Here is a 26,255-nt window from a genome sequence, read left to right on the forward strand (position 1 = left end):
CTGTTGGACTTCCCCACGTCTTCCCAACCCTGCATTCTCTGTGATGCATAACGTCTGCAATTTGTTAACTTGTTTCAATACTTATTGTATCTTCCTTTTTATCATGTTACCCAATTTCAAATATATTATGGCCCAAATCATGTACGTTTTCATTTTAACACAATAAAGTTGTTTCATTATTCTATCTCTGACTCCTTGTACCTTAATTTCCATTTCTTTAATTTAACATTACTGAAAGTAGAATTTCCTAAAAGGTGCGTTTTTTAACATTCATACAACTTATAATGTTTTTCCAAATAGTCTTTAAATTTTCTCCAATCCTCAGGACCTGAGCTTCTTTCATCGGCATCCCACCTCAGTCATGCTGAAACAATTTTGCAATCCGTTTTTTAAAATAGGGTAACATCTGCTGTCCCTAGGTGCACAGAAGATCATGGTAACATCTAAAGTAATCCTTTGGCTCTCTGCTGTAGGAAAGCACCATTAATATTACTGCTACTAATATTGAAACACCAGTAAGTATTAAATATATTTGTTATTATACGTGGAAGACCCACAAACAGATGAAAGGTGACAGTGAGATCTAGTATGGGTTAACTGTACTTCTACTTATTTGAAAAAGACACGGTTTCTCCACTCTTTGTATACAGTACATTTTCAACTTTTATTTGGAGAGCTATTATATTTATATAAAATCCTGCAGAACTCTTAAACCCACTGGCGGTCCCGGTGGCAGTACTTTGCTTGGTCTTGGTCTCCATTCTAGGGCTGTTGAGGACTTAAAGAGTACCTTTTGTTCTGAATTGTGTTTGCACATATGTTACAAAGGAGAGTCAAACGCTACTCAGATTTCAGCAGAAGTTTGCCGCAAAGTCTGACCTGCTAGCTCCTTCATTCCGATAAGTTTCTATCAATGCAAACCAACAGCTTTATGAAGATGCAACGATTTTCATCCATCTCAAAATATAATAATTATTATAATTATTATTATTATTTATACCTGCCTCCCCGGCCAGAGCCAGGCTCAGGGCGGCTAACACTAGTAAAATTACAATAAAAACATAATGGGAGGGAGGGGGAACCAATTTAAAATATGGGTTAAAATATAATTTAAAATGCAGCCTCATTTTAATAGTAGCCCATAGATCAAAACCTAAGGGGAGGGAAACATAAGGGTCAGACTGAGTCCAAACCAAAGGCCAGGGGGAACAGCTCTGTCTTGCAGGCCTTGTGGAAAGATGTCAAGTCCCACAGGGCCCTAGTCTCTTGTGACAGAGCATTCCACCAAGTCGGGGCCTGTACTGAAAAGGCCCTGGCCCTAATTGAGACCAACCTAACTACCTTACAACTTGGGACCTCCAAAGTTTTGTCATTTGTGGTCCTTAAGGTACTCTGCGGGGCATACCAGGAGAGGCGATTCCAGAGAGGCACTCTCTCAAATGCCATTAGACACCCACTGCCCTGCACCTTCAGCCCAAATGTTACACCCTTTTCCTGCATCCCCGTGAATTGTAAACCATCATTGACCAACCATGTGGCACGCTTGGGGGGGAAAGCGGGAAGCCTCACAGCAGAGTGTCCAAGTATCATACTTCACAGAGAACAGTTTTCTATTTGAAGCATCTTCTCTTAAAAAGCGCTGTTTTAAAGCTAAAGAAACCAGGGGACTTGAAACTGCCCAGCAGCGGTTAGCACCTGGCAGAAGAGTGAAGAGGAACACAGGACTCAGCTACACGCAGTTGTAACACCATTGTACAGATGCGACACCAGATGGCACTGTAGAGCACAAAATTTGTCTACGCAATTTTGCACAGGGTTTTTTCTTTTGTTATAACAATCTAATTTATGACTTATTTATAGTGGGTTTTCCCCCTGTGTGTAGATCCAGCCACAGTCACAGTCTTCCACAGTATGGTTAGCAGAGGAAACCTTCGCTGGATCTACATTGACCTGTTTAACGTTATTAGAACAATATTAGAGATTTCATTCTAAAATGTAACGGCATACTTGTAAATAAACTCTCTTTTTTTCACCTTTGTTTCTTTTGTCATAACGCTGTTTCCCTCAGCTGATTTCTCTGCCATGCCCTCTGGTGTCACATTTTAATAACACATTATGAACGTTAAAAGTAGTCACATGTTCATATAGTTATCAAAACCATTCCTTAACCCTTCCTTAACGTTAAAAACCATGAGTGCAGATCCGCCCCTTAAAATTAAGGCATTGCGATCCAGCAAAAAGGAACATATCTGATGCAGATGTAGGCTTTGACTGGGTTCCTACTGACCTTCATGGATGTATTTCAGGAGAGTGAGTGTCTCTGTTACGTTTCCACAAGCCATGCTGGATCATGGTTTGCAAAAAGGTGCCCTCAAAATGATGAATTAATCTGGAAGGCTTCTGGGGTTATGATGAACTAAATCATCACTATCCAGACTAATACCAGCAACATTAAAGAGCATGCCGTGAGAAGTTAGCTGAGATGATCATTAACTTCCAAGTTATTTTTACATTTCACTTCTTAAGACTATGGTGGTTTGAAAACAATTTGGATTAAAGGATTCTGCTCCAGGCCATTAGAAACTGACTCATTGCAGACAGATGCCCAATGGGACTTTGTGAATCTACCTTGGTAATATCTGCAGGAACAATTTCCAAGTACTGGCTAAAGTGCATTCCTGTGTATTTCCACTTAAACCATCTGCCAATCTTAATGCTTATTCCTGAGGGAGGAAACCTTCCAGAGCTGTTTTTCATTTAATTTACAAGGACATCCTGTTTAGGTACTTATCAAAAGAACAGAAGAAATGATGCCAAATACCACAGCCTCAAAAACTAAAAAAACTAAAAACTTAATGGGTTAGGCTGAAGTAGTAACCTACATTTCAAGGGAGTTGCAACATCCCAGCTTTTTCCTCATTAAATCCAAAATACTTTTTTTTTTTTTTACTTCACTTGGTAATAATTGTGCATTGTTGAGATAATTCCGTCACTAAGGAGTGTTTGTGTCTCTACAAACATGGGAATTAAACATTGTGAAGTATTTAAGTGAAGGCTCACGTAACACTCTCTGGTGCTAGATCTAAACCACATTGGTTGGGAAAAGGCATATTGTGGTTTTTTGGGTCAAAATGGCATATAAGATCACTGCAGACAGACAGATAGACAGACAGACAGACACAGATAGATGAGGTGCAATGGAGCAGATTTTGAATATGGTCCAGGAAGACACTCATCCATGAAGCTCTTTGAGTGGCTTTGACCAAACTTTCCACCATTTTCTTTTTCTCTCTTTCATTTTTCAAATGGTAAATGAAGCCATTGGTTCAAGTCGTGCCCTCCAGAGCAGGAGAAAACAAGTTTGAGATATTTGAGGTTGGCTATTATATCTCCGCTCAGTCTCCTCTTTTCCAGGCTAAACATACCCAGCTCCTTCAATCGTTCCTCCTTCATAAGGCTTGGTTTCCGATCATCTTGATTGCCCTCCTCTGCACACGTTCCAGCTTGCCAGCATCCTTCTTTAATTGTGGTGCCAAGGATTGGACACTGTATTCCAGTTGTGGTCTGACCAAGGCAGAAGAGAATGGAACTATTACTTCCCTTGATCTGGACACTATACTTGTGTTGATGTAGCCTAGAATAGCATTTGTCGTTTATAAAGACGTTGAACAACAACGGGCCCAGGACAGAACCCGGAAGCACTCTCCTAAATTTCAGGTCAAAGTCTCTCAGCCCTACGTGAAGTTGCCAGAAAAGGAGTTTTGAATGCAGAGTCTTCCCCTGACCTACAGTCTCAACAATCCTGTTCATATGGGTGGTCAACCTACCCTCTTTTTTCTGTTTCTGCTAGAACTATTATGCCCTTAAGAATGACACTGTAATTGTGGATGCATTCCTCTGCATTCTGAAGCTTGTGTCTGTCAATTGGCCCTTTATGGCACTCAGTAGAGGCCGGATGTTTGCTGTGGATGGCAGCTGTTGTTCAATATCCAGCGAACAGCTGATAGACTGGCCGTGTTACATGGTGGCGGGGGGGAGTGCAAGTCAGAGCCTGGGAAAGGTCCTATTGCTGAATGCTCTTGACTCTGACTAGTAATTAGCTGACTACATGCAAGATTAGGAAAAAGACCAGAACTGGAGAAACCCCTTTTCAGAAGTCATTCGGAATTAGAAGCGGCCATTCCATCACACACACACAAAACACTGCAAAAGAATTTATGAATGGCTTTCCTTTCCTAAAAGGGAGGGGATGGATCATGCCAGACAAAGTCTGAAAATGTCATAACTAACGGCGCTAATCATACTCTTTCAATTTCTGTGGAAGGGAATCGGGGAACTGTATTATCAAGTACTTTTCCACGTTGTCCTGCTGAGATTCAGCCATTGCCAAGTCAAAACTTTGTTTTCTTGCGGCGGAGAATTAAGCTACAAGCTATAGGAGATAATTTGATTGAAAGGGCTGCATATTTTCTGTTCCTATCCTCCCTTCTTCAGAACAGCACTCTTCATGTTTATAGCAAAATCGACAAACTTCACACCTACATCTCTCCCGCCCCCCACAAATAATGTATTTAATAATCTACTTATTACCCTTTCAGTGGTGAAAAAATACTTTGGGCTTGGCCAGTTTCAGTCTGGAAGTGTTGTAAACTGAGGCGTCTACTTCCTCAGAGAAATTAAAGGGAATGACCCGTGTCTTAACAGGAGGGGGAACAAAAACAACCAATAATGGTGACATTAGATGCTATGGCAAATGTTTGCCTACTGCAAGTATGTAGTTGTCTTCCCTAGAGCAGCTGGAAACCATGCATGCAGCATAAGAGTATTGGGAATATTTTTCAGACAGAGGGCATTATTCATTTTTCTGGCAACGTTACGAGGGTCAGATGAGAGAAGGAAAAGTGGATGAAGTGAGGAGCCCGTAGTTTACCTTTGGGCTCTCGCGCATTCCTCTCTATCTTCCGTTCAGATGAGCCAGAAACATTATCAGAGGTCAAGAATACATTCCAGCCAGTCAAAATAAAATAAAATAAAATAAAACCTCAATGAAAGCATAAAGCAGGACTAGTGGGGGTGTGGCCTGAGGAGAGTGCCATGCACCAGACAGAGAAGCCTGGAGGACAGCCAAGGAATTAGAGGAAGGCAAACCTCACAGTACAATGTCAGTTTGTGCTTTGAGTCCCCCTAGATGTTTGCAGGGGAAAGACGACAGCAATAGAAGGGGCTACAGATTTTCATCTGCCATAATATTTAGCTCTAGCTGTTTCCAGCACTTCGTAACCGGAGACAAAATAAAATGGCAAGTGATTCTCGGTTCTCTTCTGTTTTTCTATTTTGACTGAAGTGGCAATTTTTTATTTTATTTTATCCTCGTAACTTTTTAAACAAATGTTCTATTTCTTGCCTTGAGGATTATCTGGTGAAAAAGGTACAGGCTCGCATACGATAAATAAAGAAGTGTGTGTTCCCTTTTGCGCCTTTCCTTGTACTTTTATGTGCATTTAGTAGCTGCAGATTAACATCTTAACCTAACATCTGCATGGGGAAGATGCCATTTAGTGACAGAGAAAAGGTGGAACTGCTCAACACCTACTTTTCCTCTATCTTCACCCAGAAGGAAAGCAGTGCCCAAACTGGTGATAACAAAGTAAAAGACAGAGGGAAAGCAACAGACCCCACCAAATGCCCCTATTTTCAAGTCCTGGATTTACAGAAGCCATCTTGGTTTCTGATTTGATCCCAGAATGTCCCACTTTTCCTTAGAACAACTCTATTTTCATCAGAGAAATGTTGGAGGGTATGGAGTTATTTGATTCCCAAGCCAAGGAGATAAGTAACTATACAACTTTTAGAAGACATCTATACAGGCAGCCCTGTATAGGGAAGGGTTTTTTGTTTAAGTGTTTAATGTTTTACTATGCTTTTATATATGTTGGAAGCCACCCAGAGTGGCTGGGGCAACGCAGTCAGATGGGCAGGGCATAAATAATAAAATTATTCTTTTTCTTAGTCTTATAGAATAGGAACACCCTAGTTTCATTGGATAAATGTTGGAGGGTATGACAGGAGCCTTTAAAATAGTGTTCTATGCCAGAAGAGGAATGGTGGAGACCACCTCCCTAGCCTGACCCTTCCAAAGAAGAAGACAGTTCAGAATTTCAACAGTGGTTTGTGGCAGGTCACAGCTCAGAGGAAGATGAGGGGGAAAGCTGGAAAATAATGGGAGAGGAGGAGCGGGCAGTGCTGGAGCAGCTGGCTGACACGTTATCACTGGAAAGCATTCCAGACCCACCATCTCACAGAACCCGGCGAGTCTTAAAAGTAGGAGAGGAAAGAGCTCAAAGACAGAAGACACGTAGCAGCAACCATAGAGGTGGTGGTGCTGTTGATGAATGAAGCAGGGGGGGGGGTGGAGTAGAGATTTACTCAGGATGCCATTCTTCCAAGAGGCTGCATTTCCAAGCCTCTCTCTGTGGATATTGAATAAAAAGCAGATGGACTTTTCCTTGTCTTATCCCTTCCTGGCAACCTGCCATGGGGGATGGTTCCTCTGCTGCCTGACAGGTTGCCAGGTCATGTGACAAAACTTAAAGGGCTTAGGGTCGCGCCTAAGCCCCACCCCACCCTGGTCCTCATCCCACAATGGACATTTTTGAAGACTTACACTGGCCTTGGCTCAGCTAGCATCTATGTAGCCAGCTAAACTGGCATATATGCAGCTGAACAGGAGTTGGGGACCTAACACCTGCTAAACTGGGAATCAATGAACTGAGCCAGAAATCCTCTGCTTCCTAAACTGTTTATCCCAGCAAATCTTGCCATCGGTTTGCCCCCTTATGGCAGAATTTATATCGCTGTATAGAGCGAATGTACTTCCTACCCATTCTTAACAACTGTACAATTATTTATATTGCTTTCTACTATCTACAGGAAATCGCCATCAGTTTTATTACAGTCAACAAACCAGAAATGCAACAGACAATAAAGCCAATCAGAGGCCATTTTGGTAATACCAAAACCTCAATTAAGCACAGCGGAGCGATTAGCTGAGCAAAAGCAACATCTGGAAATATTAGAAAGCCATGAGAAAAATGAAATCGCAGGGTGGCTGAATCCACTATGAAAATCTACAGCATTCAGATTCATTTTCTTTGGTTGGGCATCTTAATTGTGTAAGATGAAGAAGAAACAAAATTAAAGCAGTTCTAGGAATAGGTAATCTTCCTAAGACTTATATGGTTTGATAAGAGCTCTTTAGAAGAAACAATGTTGATATATATTTTGTGTTCAAAAATATTATTGGTGTGAAAAGAGCAGCTGTCAACATTCTGCTGAATAAAGGATAATGTAACAGTTGATAGCAATCTTTTTTTAAGCCAGAAAGATGATTTCAGATACGTCTTGAACTGGGGTTGCATTCTTATGGACTGAAATATGCCTCTGCATGGAGCTGGGGAATTCTATTTTTTTCAGTCAGCTATTTCTCTTGGATTCTTTGGAAACTGTTGGTGTACAATGCTTATGGGACAGTTATATAATGTGGACTGTTGAACTTGGTCATCCAATTATTTCAGAATATTCACTCCATTAAAATTCAGTTTTGCTTACAAATAATGACAGTTGATAATGGAGTAAATTTGTTTCTGGAGTAGATGGCTTTTCAAACTAGTTTCAGACATCTTATGACAGACTTTTTTGGGGTGGGGGAGCCTGACAGCATTTTTTGCAATAATGAACCTGATTCTTGCTCTCTCGGCTATAGCTATTCATTTAGGATTCCAACTCAACAAATTATTATTACTACAACAATTGTAAGACCATGTTCAGAGCATATATTCTAGGGTTGCCATTTTCCCCAAAGTGAAAATCCAGTTGCTGAGCTTTTTGGGGGAACATTTCCCCCAAAAAATTAAGTTTTGGGGCTTTGGGAGGAATTTTGAAGCCTTTTTTAATTATTTAATTGCCCTCCTTGCTACATGTCTGGGTTTTTCTGGACATTTTGCTGATTCAGCAAAAATCCGCCTGGACGCCAATTTGCGGCCTGATTCCCAGAAGTGTCCACGAAAACCCAGACATATGGCAGCCTTATTTAAACAGCAATGGCTTCCCCCAAAAATCTTGGTATCTGTAGTTTAAGGGTGCTAAGTGTTGCTAAAGGTAGAGGGTAAAGGGACCCCTGACCATTAGGTCCAGTCATCACCGACTCTGGGTTGGGGCGCTCATCTCGTTTTATTGGCCAAGGGAGCCGGCGTACAGCTTCTGGGTCATGTGGCCAGCATGACTAAGCGAACCAGAGCAGCGCACGGAAACGCCGTTTACCTTCCCGCCAGAGTGGTACCTATTTATCTACTTGCACTTTGACATGCTTTTGAACTGCTAGGTTGTCAGGAGCAGGGACCGAGCAACTGGCACTCACCCCATCACCGAGATTTGAACTGCCAACCTTCTGACTGGCAAGTCCGAGGCTCTGTGATTTAACCCACAGCGCCATCCACGTCCCTGCTAAGTGTTGCTAGTAGACCCCTATTGCTGTCCCAGAGCTGCAGTTCCCAGATTGGTTGAGCAGTTCATCCTTCTTTACAGGGAACTCTGGGAATGGTAGTTCTGTGACAACTAAGAAACCTACAGTGATACTAAATCATTATCAAAATGTCAATGATTCCATTATAAAAATTGCCAGGTATTCTGCCATTTTGAGCAAGCCTCATCACTTGCCTATGCAAGTCACAGCCTGCCATCTGCTGGAACTGCCCAAGGTGGTTACATACCCCATATGTTGGTCATCCGACATCCTGTGTGTGGGATAGAGAGCATCTATTGTGAGCCTCAAAGCGTCTCTCATTACTACTCCCAAGGTCTTTATTAATACAAAGTTAAAGAGAGTGATATACATCATATGCACTATTTTGAAATGTGGCTTGAGTTAACTTCATACTAGTCCCAAACACTGCAGATTATTTTTCTTTTAAAAGCTCTATTTGTAGGAAAGGCATTTTTTCAATAATCTCATATATCCATTTTAAATGTTTGCAGATTTCCTGTTTCCATTAATTCTTCCCAGAGGAAGGTGGGGCAGGGCGAGATAAATCTGGTCCAAGCGTTTGGAGAGAGCGCTTCGCATTGTGCGTGCAAACACACTTTCAGGTTATCTCGACCCCTCGATCAATGCAGAATGACCCAACACTGACAAATGGGACAGGAAGAATATAAACATTATCTTGATGAATGGGAGAACTTGGCTTTTGTGTAAAAGCGAAACTGAATAATGCCACGTGAAGTATTATAACAAGGAAGGGTAAGAAACAAACAGTTGAGTGTAAGGTGTGGAGGCAGCCTCAGTTCTTTTTATATTTGCTTAGTTGTTATCTTTTAAAAAGTTTTACATTTCAAAAACAAAGGTGCAAGTGTTAAATCATATTTAGGGCAACAAACAAATAAGATCTAATTATCAGTAACAGATTAGAAATATCAAAATCCAAGATGTTCAGTGATTTCAACAATGATACCCTCCACAAACATAGTAAGCCATTCTCATTAAGACAACAATTTCTATTGCCTAAAACTACAGTGGTACCTTGGTTCTCAAAATTAATCCATTCTGGAAGGCCCTTCCAAAACCAAAGCATTCCAAAACCAAGGTGTGCTTTCCCATAGAAAGTAATGCAAAATGAATTAATCCGTTCCAGACTTTTAAAAACAACCCCTTAAACAGCAATTTAACATGAATTTTACTATCTAACGAGACCATTGATCCATAAAATGAAAGCAATAAGCAGTATACTGTACTATAAAATAAATAAGACAGTATTGTAGATGATAAAAATTAAAATTTAATTTTTTTCTTCCCTGCACTGATGATAGTCGTTGTTTGGATGTGAGGTTTTTATCCATTTCCACAGTGACACATCAATCAATAGCTGAACTGGGTTCCACCCAGTTAGAAAAACAAATTAACCCAAAAAGCCTTCCCCCCAAAACACACACACACACATTGCAAAAACAAAAGCGCCAAACTTAATCCATTCCAGAAGTCCGTTAGACTTCCAAAATGTTCAAAAACCAAGGCGCAGTTTCTGATTGGTGCAGGCGCCCCAGAAACAATAGCCGACAGCCACATTGGACGTTCGACTTCCAAAAATTGTTCAAAAACCAGAACACTTACTTCCGGGTTTTCGGAGTTTGAGAACCAAAGTGTTTGAGAACCAAGGTACCACGGTATACATTTCAGGCGATACTCGGGTTGCAGAAAACACAAGATGAGCACCATTTTAGGTGCTCCAGTGTCTTTGACTTCCCTTGCCCTGCACAGTGTAATAATTTGAACCTGGGAGCAGGCAAAACCAGAGGCATCAGAAGGCATGTTTCAAAGTAGGTTTCTTTGAGAATTTGTATCGAACATTCAGAAAAGGCTCAAGGCTTTGGAAGCATTTGAGTGGAAGGTTCTCAAAGGTCCAGCCCCTATAGCTGAGGTGAGTGGGACAACCCAACTGTCAAACGCTTGTTAGGTGCTTGGAAACTGCAATATTTGAGAAGCACTGAGCATAGGGCTGGCAAGATGCTTCTTTCCCTCACCCATCAGCTGATGGAAATCATCCACTGGCAACCATTTATGTAGATCCAAATTCTTCTTTGGACTCCAAGAACTTTCTCGTGTCCTTTTATAATTAGCACATTAATTTGAGAGCTCATGCAATAATGTATATATACTCTGTGTAATTAGCTGCCTTTGAAGTTTCAATTATATTTGTAATCCTCACAGTAAACAACTCCCACCCAGAAACCTATGTCCCCACTGTGGAAGGATGTGTGGATCCAGAATTGGTCTCCACAGTCACTTACGGACTCATGGTTAAAACTGTGTTTATGGAAGACAAACTTACTCAGCTACGAGTGATCGCCAAAGAAATAGAATACCCGCAGGTCTCAGGACGGTTGCAACATAAAATCAGAATATAAAAATACAAAATGCATAATAAAAAGCACCCAAAAACCCAATAAATCCCCCCTCTCCAACATATTTTAAAAGGGCATTGGATGCCAATCAGCCAAAGGCCTGGTTAAAGAGGAACTCTTTTGCCTGGCGCCTAAAGGTGTACAATGATGGCTCCAGGTGAACCTTCCTGGGGAGAGTATTCCACAAACAGGGTGCTACTGCATAAAAGGCCTGTTCTTGTGTTGCCACCCTCTTGACCTCTCGAGGAGGCACACGAAGGAGGGCCTCAGGAGATGATCTCAGGGTCTGGGTAGGTTCATATGGGAAGAGGTGGTCCTGAGCAATAATGTTTCAAGTTAATCAAGCACTAGCTAATATGTTAAGATGGTGAGCAAACACAGTGATGCAGCAAGAAGGGACCTCAAATATCTGCTCCCATATCAGTCTTAGGGTTAGTGTCAATCTTTAGACTGGACACCAGTTTGATAGAAGAAGAGGTCTACTTTTTCAATGGAGATGGTGCCAACATCAAAATACAGTGTGTGTGAGAGAGAAAGAGAGAAAGAGAGAAAGAGAGAAAGAGAGAGAGAGAGAGAGAGAGAGAGAGAGAGAGAGAGAGACTACGTTGATGATTTGAAAGGCAAAACAGCAATATTCTTTCTATTGGAGCCACGCAGGGCGAGTTGTATTTACACAGCCTCTGTTAGTTTCCTTTTACCACGAACAAGGCGAAAGTCCAAATGTTCCAGCCTCCCGGCTCTTATTGTACATCTGCTGCTGTATTATTCTTTAGCACACTAAGAACTCATTGACCGGAGGGCAAGTTAACATATTGGTTCCCCTGCAAGACATCAGCTGCAGCAGATGTTTTAAAAAATGCATATTATGTTATTTTGAGATTTCTCCCCCCAAAATATCTTGGAAGCCATCGAATGCAGAGTCTACATATGTAGCCGTAAGGCAAACGCTTTTGAAGAAAGGGAAATGGCACCAAATAAGGAACAGGCTTTCCTGTTTTGATATATTATTTACGATATTTGAAGAAGTATTTTCCAAATGGCAAACTGCCACAGAATAAAGGGCTGGCTTAAAGCGTATAGGGTACGAGTTAGTCAAAATAAAGCATGTTTGAGTCCCACCGATTTCAGTAGCATGGAATGAAGCATGTGCTTTAGTCTACCATCGAAGTGAATAGAAGTTAACAAGGTTCTACTTTGGCTGAATTTCTGAGAGAAAGAGAAGATATACAAGGGAATCCTACAGAAATTTAAAGTGGACCAATTTGGCAAGCATTCACCATGAACCTTAAGAAACAGTGAGTAACCAAATGGCATATTTACTCTTTAGTCCCACTCTCTCACATTTTATTAAATACAGGACAGTCTTCAAGAAGGGAATGTGTTTGCCCTGACAGGAGCAATATGTGACCCAGAAGAACAGCAAATGAACAGACAGAACAACAAGTGTTTGAATGAAATCTTTATTGACCACAGCAGGAAGGCTCGGAGTTGGCATGGCAGTAGGTCTCCAGCATCACTACATCATTCCATTCACCTGATGCTGGTGGAATGGAATCCACTGGGCTGAACAGAGACAAAAAAAGCAGTCCCACAAGCCCTTGCAAAGGGATGGGGAAAGCCTACATAAGGCTGATTCAGCCTTGAGGTCAAGGCCATTTTGCCTTGAGAGATACTTGCCCACCCACTCTCGGGTTAGAGCCTTTATTGAGAAATTATGGGGCGCTGGTCGATAGGGCCAGAAATAGTTTTTCCTCTCTCAACCTGATTGGCTCTTTTCCCACCTTTCCCTCAGTGACATTATGGCCTTACTTTGTTAGGCAGAAGAATGTTGTTTGTATGAAGGCAGAAATGGCATCGAGCAGATCAACATAGTATAGGGCAGGGGTGTCCAACTAGTCGACCGCAATTGACAGGTCAATCCCCGGGTGATAGCGGTTGATGATGGTTGATTGCGTGCTGACTTTCCTCCGCAGGGGGAAAAGAGTATCCGGCCCGGCCCCCTCTCTCTGTCTGTCACTCACGCACAATTGCTGATTCGGAAGACAGAGTTATTGCTGCTGGGTTTACTACCTGGTAAGTGATTTATGGCACGTTCCCCCCCAAAAAGCATCAGAAGTATGTCCCCCCCCCCCAAAAAAAAATAAAAAGCTCAAGAAGTTTGACTTGCCCCCCTAAAAAAGCTCAAGAGGTTTGGCTTTGCCCCCCCCCCCCGGGTATATCACTGCTAGTCTCTTGGGAATTGAATGTCCCTGGTATAGAGGAGCCCCCATAAGGTGCCTGAAGGGAGGATTGACTGAAGCTCAGTGCTGGGATATCTGCCTGGTAGGAATCTGCACCCTGATCACACAGTGAGACTTTGCTTGCTCAGTTTGCACTACAGCAAGGTTCAACACTGGCCAACTCCCATGGAACAGGTTTGGGGCAGATCCATTCCATCAACGTGGGGCTTGTGGAATGATGAGCTGATCCTGGGACCTCATGCCATGCCAACCCTTGCCCTGCCTGCTGCTGTCAATAAAGATTTGGCCTGGATTTTATCCCATTAGCATTGTACAGTCTGGTTCTTTTGCTGTTCTCATGGGTCACATAATGTGCCTCCCTGGGCAATACATGCATCAGAAAACGAGTTGGACAAACATGCTCATTCTGAGTATAAATTGAGAGATCATGTTACATGGGACTATAGCTAATAAAGAGGCACTAGTGCAAAATTTTTGGTTTGAGCATCTATTGGGGGGGGGGGAAGGAATGTTGCAAGAACAAAGCTTGAAGTCCAAGGAAACAATATAGCCAGAAACCCAAGCATTCTTGGCCAAAGCAAGTGGCCTTTGGCCGTCTTTGTTTATAGCTCATTCTTCATAGACTAAACTCTGGTAAATTGCAAACTTGTAGATGGCCTCTTCCTCTCTCCATATACACAAACTACACACATACACAGTTTACACTGCATTCTCTGTAAACACAATGAGGGAGGTAAGGAAATGGAAGCCTGTGTTCGCATGTTAGTGGAACTGACCCACAGATATTTAAAAGTATTTTGATAAGTTAAGAGCAAGGTTGTTAAAGACTTCATGAATTAGAACAGAAAATTTCAGTTTGCTCCAGTAGATCTGAAAACCTACAAAGATTTCATTTTCAACTAGACACAGAAGCTCATTTAGAAGCCTGTTTCAGTGGAAAACATTTTCTGTTTGCATATGTAATTGATAAGTGCCCCTCCAGTACGAAGTGGAGCGGCTTGAGTTTTAGCTTAGTTTTCAATGTTTACAAGGCATTGACAGCATTTCCGTTGAACTGAAAATCCTTTAAAAAGCCTGTTTTCCAGGGTTTTTGACTGCACACTCTTTGCATCCTGGCATAAGCATAGTACACGTGTCAAATCCCTCCCATTTCCCTGATCCAGTTATGTCCATATGTGCTCAGATCCCTAACTGCACCAGGAACTGCAGACTCAAATGGATACCATGTGTGCTTTTGGCAAGGCCCAAAAGAGGAAATCCCCATGGAGGGATTGGTCTGTATAACACATGCTCAGTCTGGTGGCCTATCACGCATATAGGGGAGTTGGGACTGAGCCCTTCACTCCATCCTATTCCTGAATGGATCATTTCTCTTTGGTGGCTGCTGACTTGTTTTACACACACACACACCAATGGCAGATTTTGGGGTCTCACATTTAACCAGCGCCCTGCACAACCTCAGGTTGCCATACCTCGAAGACCAAAAAGAGGATAGCCTGAGCCGCTGCCAACCTGAGCTGGGGAATGAGGTGTGTGGGTAAAGGCATGCAGGGCCACCACTGTCGTGCCCATGCGCCTCTTTGCCCAGCTTGGGCTGGCAGAGGCCATGGCATGAACAGCAGCCTGTGCCCACACCCAAGCTGCCTGCGTCTGAGCCCAAGCCCAAGCCACTGTCCTGCTTCTGAGAAATTCTATCCCTCCCCCAGTAGCAGCAAGAAGCAGAGAAAAAGAAGAGTTCTCACTAATAAGTTTATTTAATAATCACTATGAGAGACAAAGGAATGGAGTTTATGAGAGACAAAGGAATGGAGTTTATCTGCTGTTTCGAACTGCTAGGTTGGCAGGAGCAGGGACCGAGCAACGGGAGCTCACCCTGTCGCGGGGATTCGAACCGCCGACCTTCTGATCGGCAAGTCCTAGGCTCTGTGGTTTAACCCACAGCGCCACCCGCGTCTGCAACACCAAAATTTGGCACCCCTTTGCTACTCCATTCTAAATCATAGTTGTGGCCTTCCCAGTAGCACCCCAGAGACTCCACACCCAGTGCAACTGAACCAGTCCCACTCTGCACAATTTGCCTCTGCACAAACACACCACCCAAAGGTAGGATTACCCTGAGGAGGACATGTGAGAAGAAGGTGAATTGCTGGGAGGGGCGTCGTGCAGGGAGGCTGGCATAATGAAACACCCTGGCAGAGTCAATCTTGTTGGTGCAACTGCACTATATTGACCTTCCCACCATCTCACCCCTGTCTCCCAGTGAACAACAGCTACCCACCTGCCTGGAAGTTAACATAGTGGTAAGGGCAATCTGGCAAGCTACTTCTGACCTAATCCTCAAGCAGCAGTGTAACCTTGTCCAGAACAGGTTAAATACCACTTCCAAGCAATTCACCAACAGTACCTGTCTTGATCTCGATTATTTTGTTAGCCTCAATCCCACCCAAGTTAGCTGAATCCAAGCACCCATTTTGGGCTCTACCACTACTCATGATTCAGATGAAAAAGAGAGAGAGCGAGAGCTGGGTGTTCTCTGCATATCAGTGTCACCCAACTCCAAACCACAAGTTAAGCCAGTATTAATACATTAACAGTCAATGGAAGGAGATGCTAGGCTTTCCCATCTTCGTTGTTGGCTGTTGCTAGTCCAACAGTTCCAGTGATCTCTGCAGGCCTATACAGCCTTGTTTTTAAACAGCTGAAACCCCGCTGATTTGCACGTTGAATGGAATAGGAGATGTAGGCGATGCTGACTCCAGTTCCCACACTCTCCCATAACCAGCTGACCTGTGGAATTTCAAGTATGTTGATTGTTGTATTGCAAAGGAGAAACATGTGTGGACATGTGCATTATTCCAGCTAGGAATATGTGCGCCAATTCCTGCATTTGCTTCCCGGTGGTTTTGGGGTGTTGCCTTATGTTTAAAGATGGGAACAGAGGGCGTTTCTTTGGCACCAGAAATGCAAATGTGACCTGAGACGGTTTTCTTGACACTTGTCCTGATTTATTTCATCGCTGCTTGCAAGATAGATTCGTAATTGACAGAGACAGGCATTTCAGTTGAAGTCAGGACTCAAAAGCATCCGTCTATGGGCTTGGCAGGCTAGTCTCTGATGAACAAATACGACATAATTTATTGATGGACAACATGATAGCACCAGATCTTTCTATGGGTAGAACTGTGCTCAGATTACTCACTGTTTTGCACAAGTGTTTGATTGTATCGAAAACTACCTGGAGTAAATCCATTGGGAGAAAGTTGGAGGACTATGCAGTTCTTCATCTTTCTTTCCATGTGTTTGCAAGTGACACTGATATATATATATATATATATATATATATATATATATATATATATATTCCCTCAGGCACTGATGTTTACTTCACTATAGAAACACAACTGTTAATATAGTCAAGCACCTGGTCAAAGATGAAATGCAGAGCCCTCAGCAAAACAATAGAAGGTATTGTTGGTGCACTGTGCAGAAATTGCACACAATAGTTGAAGCCAAATTTGCATACCTTGTAAACTGGCCATAAAGCTGAGCCTGTCACATAGGCAATCTCTTATTTATTCATATTTTCTTCCAACTGGAAACATGGAGGCAGGACTCAATTGATAGCCATTGGGTTCCAAGTTGTGTAAACTCAGTCTAAACTGATTCTGAAATTCCTCTACTGAGGCGAATTGGTAGATTTCTATTAACGAAGTTTTATAAGTAAATCAAACTTTAATTTCATACCCTCCAACATTTCTCCACTGAAAATAGGGACGTCCCATTCCATAATGATAATTTACTTTTTATACCCCACACACCTTACTGGGTTGCCCCAGACACTCTGGGAGGCTTACAACGTATATAAAGACATAAGAAAGCATTAAAAAGAAACCTTCCCTATACAGGATTGCTTTCAGATGGCTCAGGAGTTGGATAACTCCATACCCTCCAACAGTTCTCCAATGAAAATAGCCACATCCTAAGGAAAAGTGGGACATTCTGGGATCAAATCTGAAACTGGGATGGCTTCTCTAAATCAAGGACATTCCTGGAAAATAGGGACACTTGGAGGATATGTAATTTTTTTCCTGGGCATAATTATGATAACCAATGGAAGTGTGTTTTCCCTGTTAATTTTGTCTCAAGTTAATGTGGGGCCTCTTCTAATACCTGGCAAGTTACCTGTTCTGGGTGGGGTTGAATTCCCTCTAAAGGAACAAGTTTGGGGTTACATCTCTTTCACTGGAAGCCCAAGTGTCTCATTATCCAAATATATAATAAGCAGACTAGTTTTCCACACTTGCATTTAAGGACGGAAGCAGCATATTCAGAGCTATGCAATTTCAAAGTGTTTGTGAATTTTGACTTTGACATATGCCCTTTGGATATATGCAGCCAACCACTTTACCAGATGAATGGCAGCACGATGTTGAATTGCTTTGGAGGTGACCTACCTTTTCTTCACATATTTACCACAAATTCATCCAGCTATAGACGTTCTCTGATGGCTTTAACATGAGGGTTGGCTTGGAGTTCAAGGCAGAAGTTGTGGTTGACCACATCCTAGCAGACAAAATATAATTGCTATATTAGGATCTTATACATATTTCAGTAGATTCCCTATAAATAATCCCCAAAGCTCAACTACTTTACATGAAATATATTCAGATTTTGCCCTTGGAAAAAAAGAGAGAAAGATGGGCCTGGAATCCCTGATTCAGCATTTACTGACCACATTGCCATATTGTAACTTTTATTTGACTCGAGCACATCCAGTGATCAAACAAAACACTTTGAGGCTTAAGCAGGGATTGTTATGCAATACCTTGAGGATTTACTATTTATTTATTTTAAAAATATCCATGTCACCCTTCCATAAGATCTGGAGCAAAATGTAACCAACCAGCACACTCTATATTTCAACCTCTCTCTGCCCTGATTTTCCATCTCCCCACCTCACAGTCCAGTTCTCAGCCAGCATCTTGTAGAACAACTCAGAATGTTCAGTCCTTATTGGGCTGTTTGGGTGTCTCCCTCCCCCTGCTAAGGGTTCTTCTTCTCTCTTTTGGTAATTAACCTTTGGGTTCACTCAGCCCTACAGATGTGGATGGTGGCACTGATCCACACTCAGGGAATCAGTACTAGGGAATTAGCATTTACCAGCCTTCCCCAACCTTTTGCTCAGTGGCATAGCATGGGTTACCAGTGCCCAGGGCTGCACAGAGGAGTGGGAGGGAGGGAATGCATGGTTAATGGTCAAGGATGATAGGAACTGTATTCTAAAAGCATCTGACAGCACAAGGTTTGGGAAAGGCTAGCGTACATAGGCTATACTGAGCAGATGTATGTCCTTAATTAGTGTAAAATTTAGTTTTTTAAAAAACATCCCAAACCCAACAGGGAATTTGTGGCACATCTGGGTGGCAGCAGGAAATCCTGTGGCCATAGAGTCGATTCTTCAGGGATCCCTTGCCTCAGCAGAACAGGCCAAATGACAGATTTTATGTACTTTATCATGCAATAGAAAGACATTTGCTTCTGTTTTGAACATTGTTTGGGGGTGGGGGGGAACCATGACCATCACTGTTTCTGGAGTACAGTGTTCCTGATATGGCATGCACCTTTAAAAGTGCATGTTTGCTGGCTGACATCTTGGGGTAAACCCCTGAATCACAGATGATCGGGCAAGCTGCATAACAACATACATACATACATTCATTCATATCTATTAAAGGGCATGAACATTTTCTATGGATAAGATAGCTCAGTCCATGAGGTCTATACTGACTAGCTAAGAGTCATATTTGGTGACAACACTGATATTTAAGCATCTTGACCATTTGGGAAGACCCTTCTAGGGTTGAAACATCTTTGGTCTATAGCAATATTGTTGGTGACATTTTGCTGGCCATATAAGATGATGTTCTGATGTAATTTTATATTGCCATGATTATAACAATGAGATTTTAGATTGTATTTGATATATATCTTCTAAATTTGTGTGTGCGTGTGTTAAATATGGATTTAAACTTCTTTGTTTTTTATACATTGGGAAAGTAATTTGCAAGTTTAGAAGCTCAGGCCCAATTTTGTACTTTTGTTCCCTTGCAAATGGAAACCATGAATATGACAATCGCATTTGTGAAAACATGTGTAACAGACAAGTACACTCACTCAGGTGCCTGTTCAGTTACTGTTCCCTGATGAGAATAAACTCAGTGTGGCAACTTGAACTGTCTACCATGCAATTTGTGAAACAGCCTTGAGCAAAGTAGAATGCATTTACTTCCTAGTGCATAAGCTTAGGATCACAGCCTTAGTGATCTGAGCAACTTAAGATTATGACACACTGCCTACCTTGTAGGAGCATAAAGAATCGCAAGAGAAATTTCTCCTTAACGATCTACTGATAAGGTGATGAAAGTATGAATATCCCTGCTGGAAAACAAGCATGCAATGACATTCCAAGATTGCATAAACTGTGTTTCAAAAGCGAGGTATTGGCATTTTTACAAAACCATATGTACTCTGAAAGAAGGGTTAGCTCAAACAATGCCAAATATGTACCACAGTAGAAAACAAATATTTGCCTAAGGTGCTGAGCAAGCAGCAATAAGCAAGCTCAGGTAAGATCCATTCATAGGCATTTTTCTCTCTCTCTTGTAAAGAGCTTTAGCTGAGCTGCAGCATTAACACTGGAGTTCAGTGTCATGGCTATGCTTTTTCTTTTTTAACTAGCAAGATGTCATTGTCGGTACGTGTGTTTTGAGAAAAGCCTTCAATTCATAAAGAGCCCTGAGGGTGCAGTGCATTCTGCGCAGAAACAAATTCACACACACATACACACACCATGCCCTCAACAGGACAGTATCCCCAAGGACATCACTTTACCTATTTCAGATATGAAAGAATGGGGACCATTTATTTATATGGGGAAAACACCATTGGGTTTATGGCAAGCAAGAGCTGCTTCTGGCTTCCTGCAGTGAGCTCAGTCACCAGCAAGAATGAACAAACTTCTCTCTGCCTCTCAAAAGAAAATACGAGAGTTTCTGTTGTATGTGTTCATTCTAGAAGGGAACCTGAAATGTTCAATACATTTTTATTTATTTTATTTTTTGCTCTGACCTTATTCTTTCTGGTTAGCTCCAGCAAATCTTGCAAGATTGAGCAGCTTGTGTACAGCTCTGGGGAAACAGATTTGCATAAATATTTTCAAACCAGATCAGGAATATAGCCTCACCATTTTCCCCGTGGGAACTGACTTGTAATCATTGCAATGCCATGAGCGCAGGAATGCTGCACATCCAAAGCTAAAGGATAGGGGAAAGAACCGAAATCATTCCATTCTGTTTATAGAAACAGAACCTAGAAATGAGGGAATGGAATGGAGTATCCTGGAATGGAACGGCCAGCTGACTGGCACTCTGAACAGCCATCCACACATTTTGTTGTGTGGTGAGGTCCCCAAGCCACCCCAAATATAACACAATTCACACAGAATTTTTGTTTTAGGTTTTTGGCATAATTTTGGCCACAACTTTATTAAAATACAAAAAAATGTGAGTGGTTGCTGAGGCATTGGTTGCGACTATCTGACCCCACACAGGGACAGACTGACATTCGCACGCACACGGAAGTCAGAAAGGGAAAACATTTTGGGGAGAAAGATGGAGCTGGGAACCATGGCCTCACCTCTCCCCAAATGCTCCCAGGGGCTCTTGCGTGGCCCTAGCCCCTTGACAGGACCAAAGATCGGACAAAAGCATGGTGAGCCCCTGTATTCCTTTAATGGAATCCCTTGCAGCAGCAGCATTGGAGGGGCAGGCACAGCCAATCCATGCCCCTCCACCAACCAATTCATAAAACCAATGCCTAACCGCAACCTTACAAGTTGTGACAATTTGCTACGCAGTAGGCAAAAACCAAATGGCACCAGCCAATCAGCCAGATGGTCAAATTCCTACCAGGCCCCTGCCCCAAAAGCAGATGACCCCATGACAGGCATAGCAAGGTCAAGTGAACAACCCTAAATATAGGGAGGGTGGGTGATCCGATGCGCGCAGCGAAAAGAGGAAGCTCAATGCTGTGCGCAGGGAATATAAAGCTTATGGCTATCAATCACAAAATGGCAACATCAAATTCTCCCCAACGACAAGATGAGCCCAATCACAATGGTGGCCAACTTATCTTTCCCGCCAGCAACAGTGGGATGTCTTGTAAGACCCCACCACAACACGTGCTCTCCATGAAGGAGAACACACTATGTAGTTCTCACTTCTTTGCTTACATGTGAGAAAGCAAAAGAGTACTCAGCTGAGGAGTGGGATAAACCTGTTACCTGTCTCCAGTGACCCTATCCAAATAAGAACCAAGCTTGAAGAAGGAGAGGCAGGCTGACAAATCTAAAAAGAGTAAACGCAGAAGGGGAGGGGAATGGAAGGGGGGAGGAGAACAGTTTGACAGTGCCAGAAACAAAGTGGTGAACTAAAAACAGGGATTTATATACAGTTTGGGACCAGGCTGATCTTCCAGCCCTGGTGGTCTTGCTTGGATGGAGGGACTGAAAATGACCCAGCCGTCTTTCGTCCCCTGGCTGATGGATGGGGCCATAGTGTACTTCCCTTCTGCTCTGCAATTGGAGCCAAGTGTTCTTTCTGGCAGGCAAGGAGGAAACAAACTCATTGCTTCTTGATGGATGGGGACAGACTTGTCTTCCTCTGGCCATAACGTTCTTCCTGGGAGGCAGAGGCCGTGGCCTCCCTCGGTCCCTTGGTTCCCTGGCCAATGGCAGAGGCCAGAGTGTACTTCCCTCAAGGTCTGATGTCTGAGGGCAACAGGCAAGATCATGAACACATGGAGAACATCTCCGGTACTATTAAATAAGTCAGCATTCAAATACTTCATAATGCTTAAATGGAGTTTTGTAATAAACCACACACACACACACTCAAAATTCCAGATGGCTGCATTGGTTCAGCAGAAGAATTATCTCCAAGCAAAAGTAGAGTACCTTCATCAGGACCAAGCAAACTGCAACAATAAATCCTTATGCATTGAGGGCTGACCCATACATTGAGGATTGCCAAGGGCACTGACTAGGTGAGGTGGAGTGGTAGAAACCGCCTGACCGAGAGCCCTCTCAGGGAAAGTGCAAAGAAAGAGAATTTGGATCTGGGATCCTGGTGGTGGGCAACCGGACACACCCCAGAGGAGGGGAAGAGCTGGAATGGACTGGGATCTTGGAGGATGAGGAAAAGGGGGAAACAGGCAGGTGCCCCTGCACAGAGCAAAGAGAGGAGTCAGACTTAGCAGCTTTACAGAGCCCGCCGGAACAGTGTTTCTGCTGGCAGCCTGGGAGCTCATCTCATTTGTGACATATAACAAAGCAGAGAGCCAAGCAGAGACAGAGAGGGTCCCTTGGAGCTCGCCCTAGAAAGAGGGAAGGGCCTGACGCAGAGGGAATGGAGTGAGGTCGGAGGTGCAAGACAGTTGAGAAGCTGCTTTCTATGCTGGAGTTTATCGCTCGAGTCTCCATGTGTTTTCTGTTCTGATTCCTTAATAAAGGGACTAGGTAAAGGTAAAGGTAAGGTAAAGGACCCTTGGGTGGTTAAGTCCAGTCAAAGGCGACTATGGGGTTGTGGTGCTCATCTCGCTTTCAGGCCGAGGGAGCCGGCGTTTGTCCACAGACAGCTTTCGGGGCATGTGGCCAGCATGACTAAACTGTTTCTGGTGCAACAGAACATCATGATGGAAACCAGAGTGCACAGAAGCACCATTTACCTTCAGACTACAGTGGCACCTATTGATCTACTTGCACTGGCGTGCTTTTGATCTGCTAGGTTGGCAGGTGCTGGGACCGAGCAATGGGAGCTCGTTCCATTGTAGGGATTCGAACTGCCAACCTTCCAATTGGCAAGCCCAAGAGGCTCAGTGGTTTAGACCACAGCGCCACCCGCGTCCCTTAAAAGGACTAACTGCAAGTTAGGAGGGGTTGCCTTCTCTCTCTGCTCTGCAAAGTGTGCTACGTGTCAGCTCCCTTGACAGGCGTGGGGGATGCTGGGGATGTCAATCCCATGTGCAAATGTTTGGCACAAAGCAAGCTAGTGTAAAGTTACACCACTTTGTAACACATTCAGCAGCAGGGCATCTGCTGTTGCTCTGCCTAAGCATGGCAGAGGGAAATGAAACCTTTAAAAATAGTGCTTTATGTTGGGTTGCCCGATCACATGACTGAGCAGAACGGGCTTGGGATCCAGCCTAAATCTCCTTTCACTGCTCACACACCGCTCCTCCCTTCCAAATGTCCTTTTTGGGGAACTTACACACAGTGGCGTAGCGTGGGTTATCAGAGCCCGGGACCACATGGAGGGTGATTGGGAGGGTGGGAAACAGGCAGAGCATGCATGTACATTTAACTTTCTAACGGCTTCTGCATCATCCAGGAGCTTGCAGCCACCAAGATAAGAAAAGAAGAGTTGTTCCATTGTCTGGAGAGGTCACTTCCTGGTTCGCATGTAGAAGCCATTTTCAACAGAGCCCAGCAACAGAAGCATGCGGCTGAACTCAGGCAGCTCCAGGTGTTGAAATTTTGTGCCCCCTAGAAATTTTGGGCCCGGTGCAACCTTTCTTGAGGCTCCCCCCCCCATTACACCACTGCTTACACCAGGGGTCTGCAAACTTTTTCAGCAGGGGGCCAGTCCATTGTCCCTCAGACCTTGTGGGGGCCAGTCTATATTTTGAAGAAGAAAAAAATGAACAAATTCCTATGCCCCACAAATAACCCAGAGATGCATTTTAAATAAAAGGACACATTCTACTCATGTAAAAACACGCGGATTCCCGGACCGTCTGCAGGCCAGATTTAGAAGGTGTTTGGGCCTGATCCGGTCCCCGGGCCTTAGTTTGCCTACCCACGGCTTACACCATAAATGGCTCCATCAGCTTCAACTCAGCCAGATGAGCTGGGGATGGGTGCTTAACACCAGCTGAGTTGGAAATCAGCCCGCTGAGATCCACAGCATCATAAACTGCTCATCCCAGCAGGTCTTCCCACAGAGCTGCCCCTTCCGATTTTTGCAGGAAGTGGCTTTGTTTTATTCGGCATTCTAAATGAGGTCATGGATTGGACTTAGATTTAACGTCAGCTTTTCAAAGACTTTGAACATGAGACTATGTAAGGAAAGAAAAAATCACATCTGAGCATGTAGGGGATACCTTAAGCCAAGGGCATCAAAGCGTTAGTCATGTTCAATTTCTGACTCAAAAGTTGAAATGTCAAAAGAAAGACTGGTTAGTATTTCTGAAAGTATATGGTCATCTTTGTATGGGTATAATAAACTGTATCAGTCAGTGGCGGAGGAAGGGGGTGGGGTTGCCCCAGGTGTCATCACTGAGGAGGGTGAAAAGAATATGAGGTTTTCTTTTCTTTTCTTTTCTTGAAAAAAAATGGGCTCACTGAACTTTTTAGTTCAGTCAAGAAACATAACAAAATGTGGCTGGTACTGGATGCCACACTGCAGAGGCTGGAACTTATCACAGGGCCTGCACTGTGCTCGAGCCATGCGTCTCTCCTGGGAGTGATATGGTGGCTTGGGGGCCTGCAGGCTCCACGCTGCCTAAAACGGCAGTGTGAGACTTGCGTCTGCCCTCTGCCTCTCCTTCAGCCACCCTACAGCCGAGGGGGAGGCGGCAGAGAAGCTCCACACAGCGCACCCTCGCCCCATGTGTGGCTTGCCTTGCCCCCATTGGGCTGCTCGCCCCACCCCACAGACTGCACCCGGCACCCGAATGGCTAGCTACGCCACTGAGAAAAGTCCTGCTGAATCCCATCTAGAACAGAATCTTGTTCTCATAGTGGCCAGCTAGATGTCTATAGGAAACCCTCAAGCATATACCTTCCAATACGTATTTACCCAACAGCAGGATCTTGCACCTTTGCTAGTGCTATGCACAAACATTTGAAGTGTACAATATGATTGCATCCTGCCCTATCCCCATCCCAGTTGTGCGGCAACTGAAGGTGCTTCCAGTTGGGGACTTAATATTGTAAACTGGCCATTCAGAAATTGCAAATGGAACATTGGCAGCAGGGATGTTGTTGTTGCTTTTGTTTGTTTTTTCTGTGAAAATTGGTTTTCTGTGAAAATTGTGAAACTGAATATAAAAGGAATGAAACACAGCCTAGCATTTTGATGCTGATGTCATGGGGGTGTATGCGAGAGTAATGCCAATCCCACAATAAAAACCTGTCTGGAAGCAACCCATAATATACCAGGATGTGGCAAAATAGGGAAACGTACATTTTAACTCTTCAAAACTGCAGCTGCAGCACATCTCACCTTGCTCCCTCTTGCAGCCCCCAGGTATTGGAAAATGGCTCTCCTTTCTCCTCTTCTCCAGGCTTCTCCAGGCCTCAACTGTTCCTCATCAGGCTTGGTTTCCAGACCCTTCATCATCCTGGTTGCCCATCCCTGCTCACCTTCCAGCTGCTCAATATCCTTCTTCAACTAGCCTGCGCTGACTGGTAGCAGCTATCCAGGTTTTTGAATGGGGGGGGGGGGACATTCCCAGGACAGAAGGCCTGCATGCAAAGCAGATGGTCCAATGCTGCGCTATGGAGACCCCTAGCCTGCCTTGAAGGATGTGGGGGTGGTCTCCCTTTGGAAATGGGGCTGCAGCAAGAAGGATGTGAAATGCCGATGTGAATCTGTGGATAGAAGATACAGCCCAGCTGCAGGTGGAACAGAAGGTGCCTCCAGGTTTTGACAGACAAGCATCACCTCTCAGGAGGGTCCAGGTCCAGGTGGAGGGGTTGCCATGGTGACAAGGACCTGCCCTCCTTTGTGACATCTCTTGCTCTTCCCTTAAAAGCCTCTGACTTGCAGGCGGCCATTGTGGGTTAGTGAGGAGAGTCAGGAGAGAGAGGTGGTGGGGGTGGTGGTTGTAGAAGAGGAGAGCTTTGCTTGCCATTTTTCTTTTTATTTTATTTATTACTTTTATTTGATTCATTTGATTTTATTTATTTTTATTTTATTTTTTATTTTACCTTTTTTATTTTAA

At 43.5% G+C, this 26,255-nt stretch overlaps 1 long non-coding RNA gene across 1 annotated transcript; it reads right to left on the reverse strand.

The window, feature by feature from the left end:
* Window positions 1-650: 650 nt before the first annotated feature.
* LOC310843023 lies at window positions 651-25,583 on the reverse strand. The gene is made up of 3 exons (XR_014563467.1): window positions 25,496-25,583; window positions 17,648-17,756; window positions 651-3,564 (listed from the first exon to the last, which is right to left on the reverse strand). It is a non-coding gene; the product is annotated as an uncharacterized lncRNA (long non-coding RNA).
* Window positions 25,584-26,255: the final 672 nt, after the last annotated feature.

The sequence above is a fragment of the Podarcis gaigeae genome, assembly GCF_964106915.1.
Source record: "Podarcis gaigeae genome assembly, chromosome: 4".
NCBI classification, from domain to species: Eukaryota; Metazoa; Chordata; class Lepidosauria; order Squamata; family Lacertidae; genus Podarcis; species Podarcis gaigeae.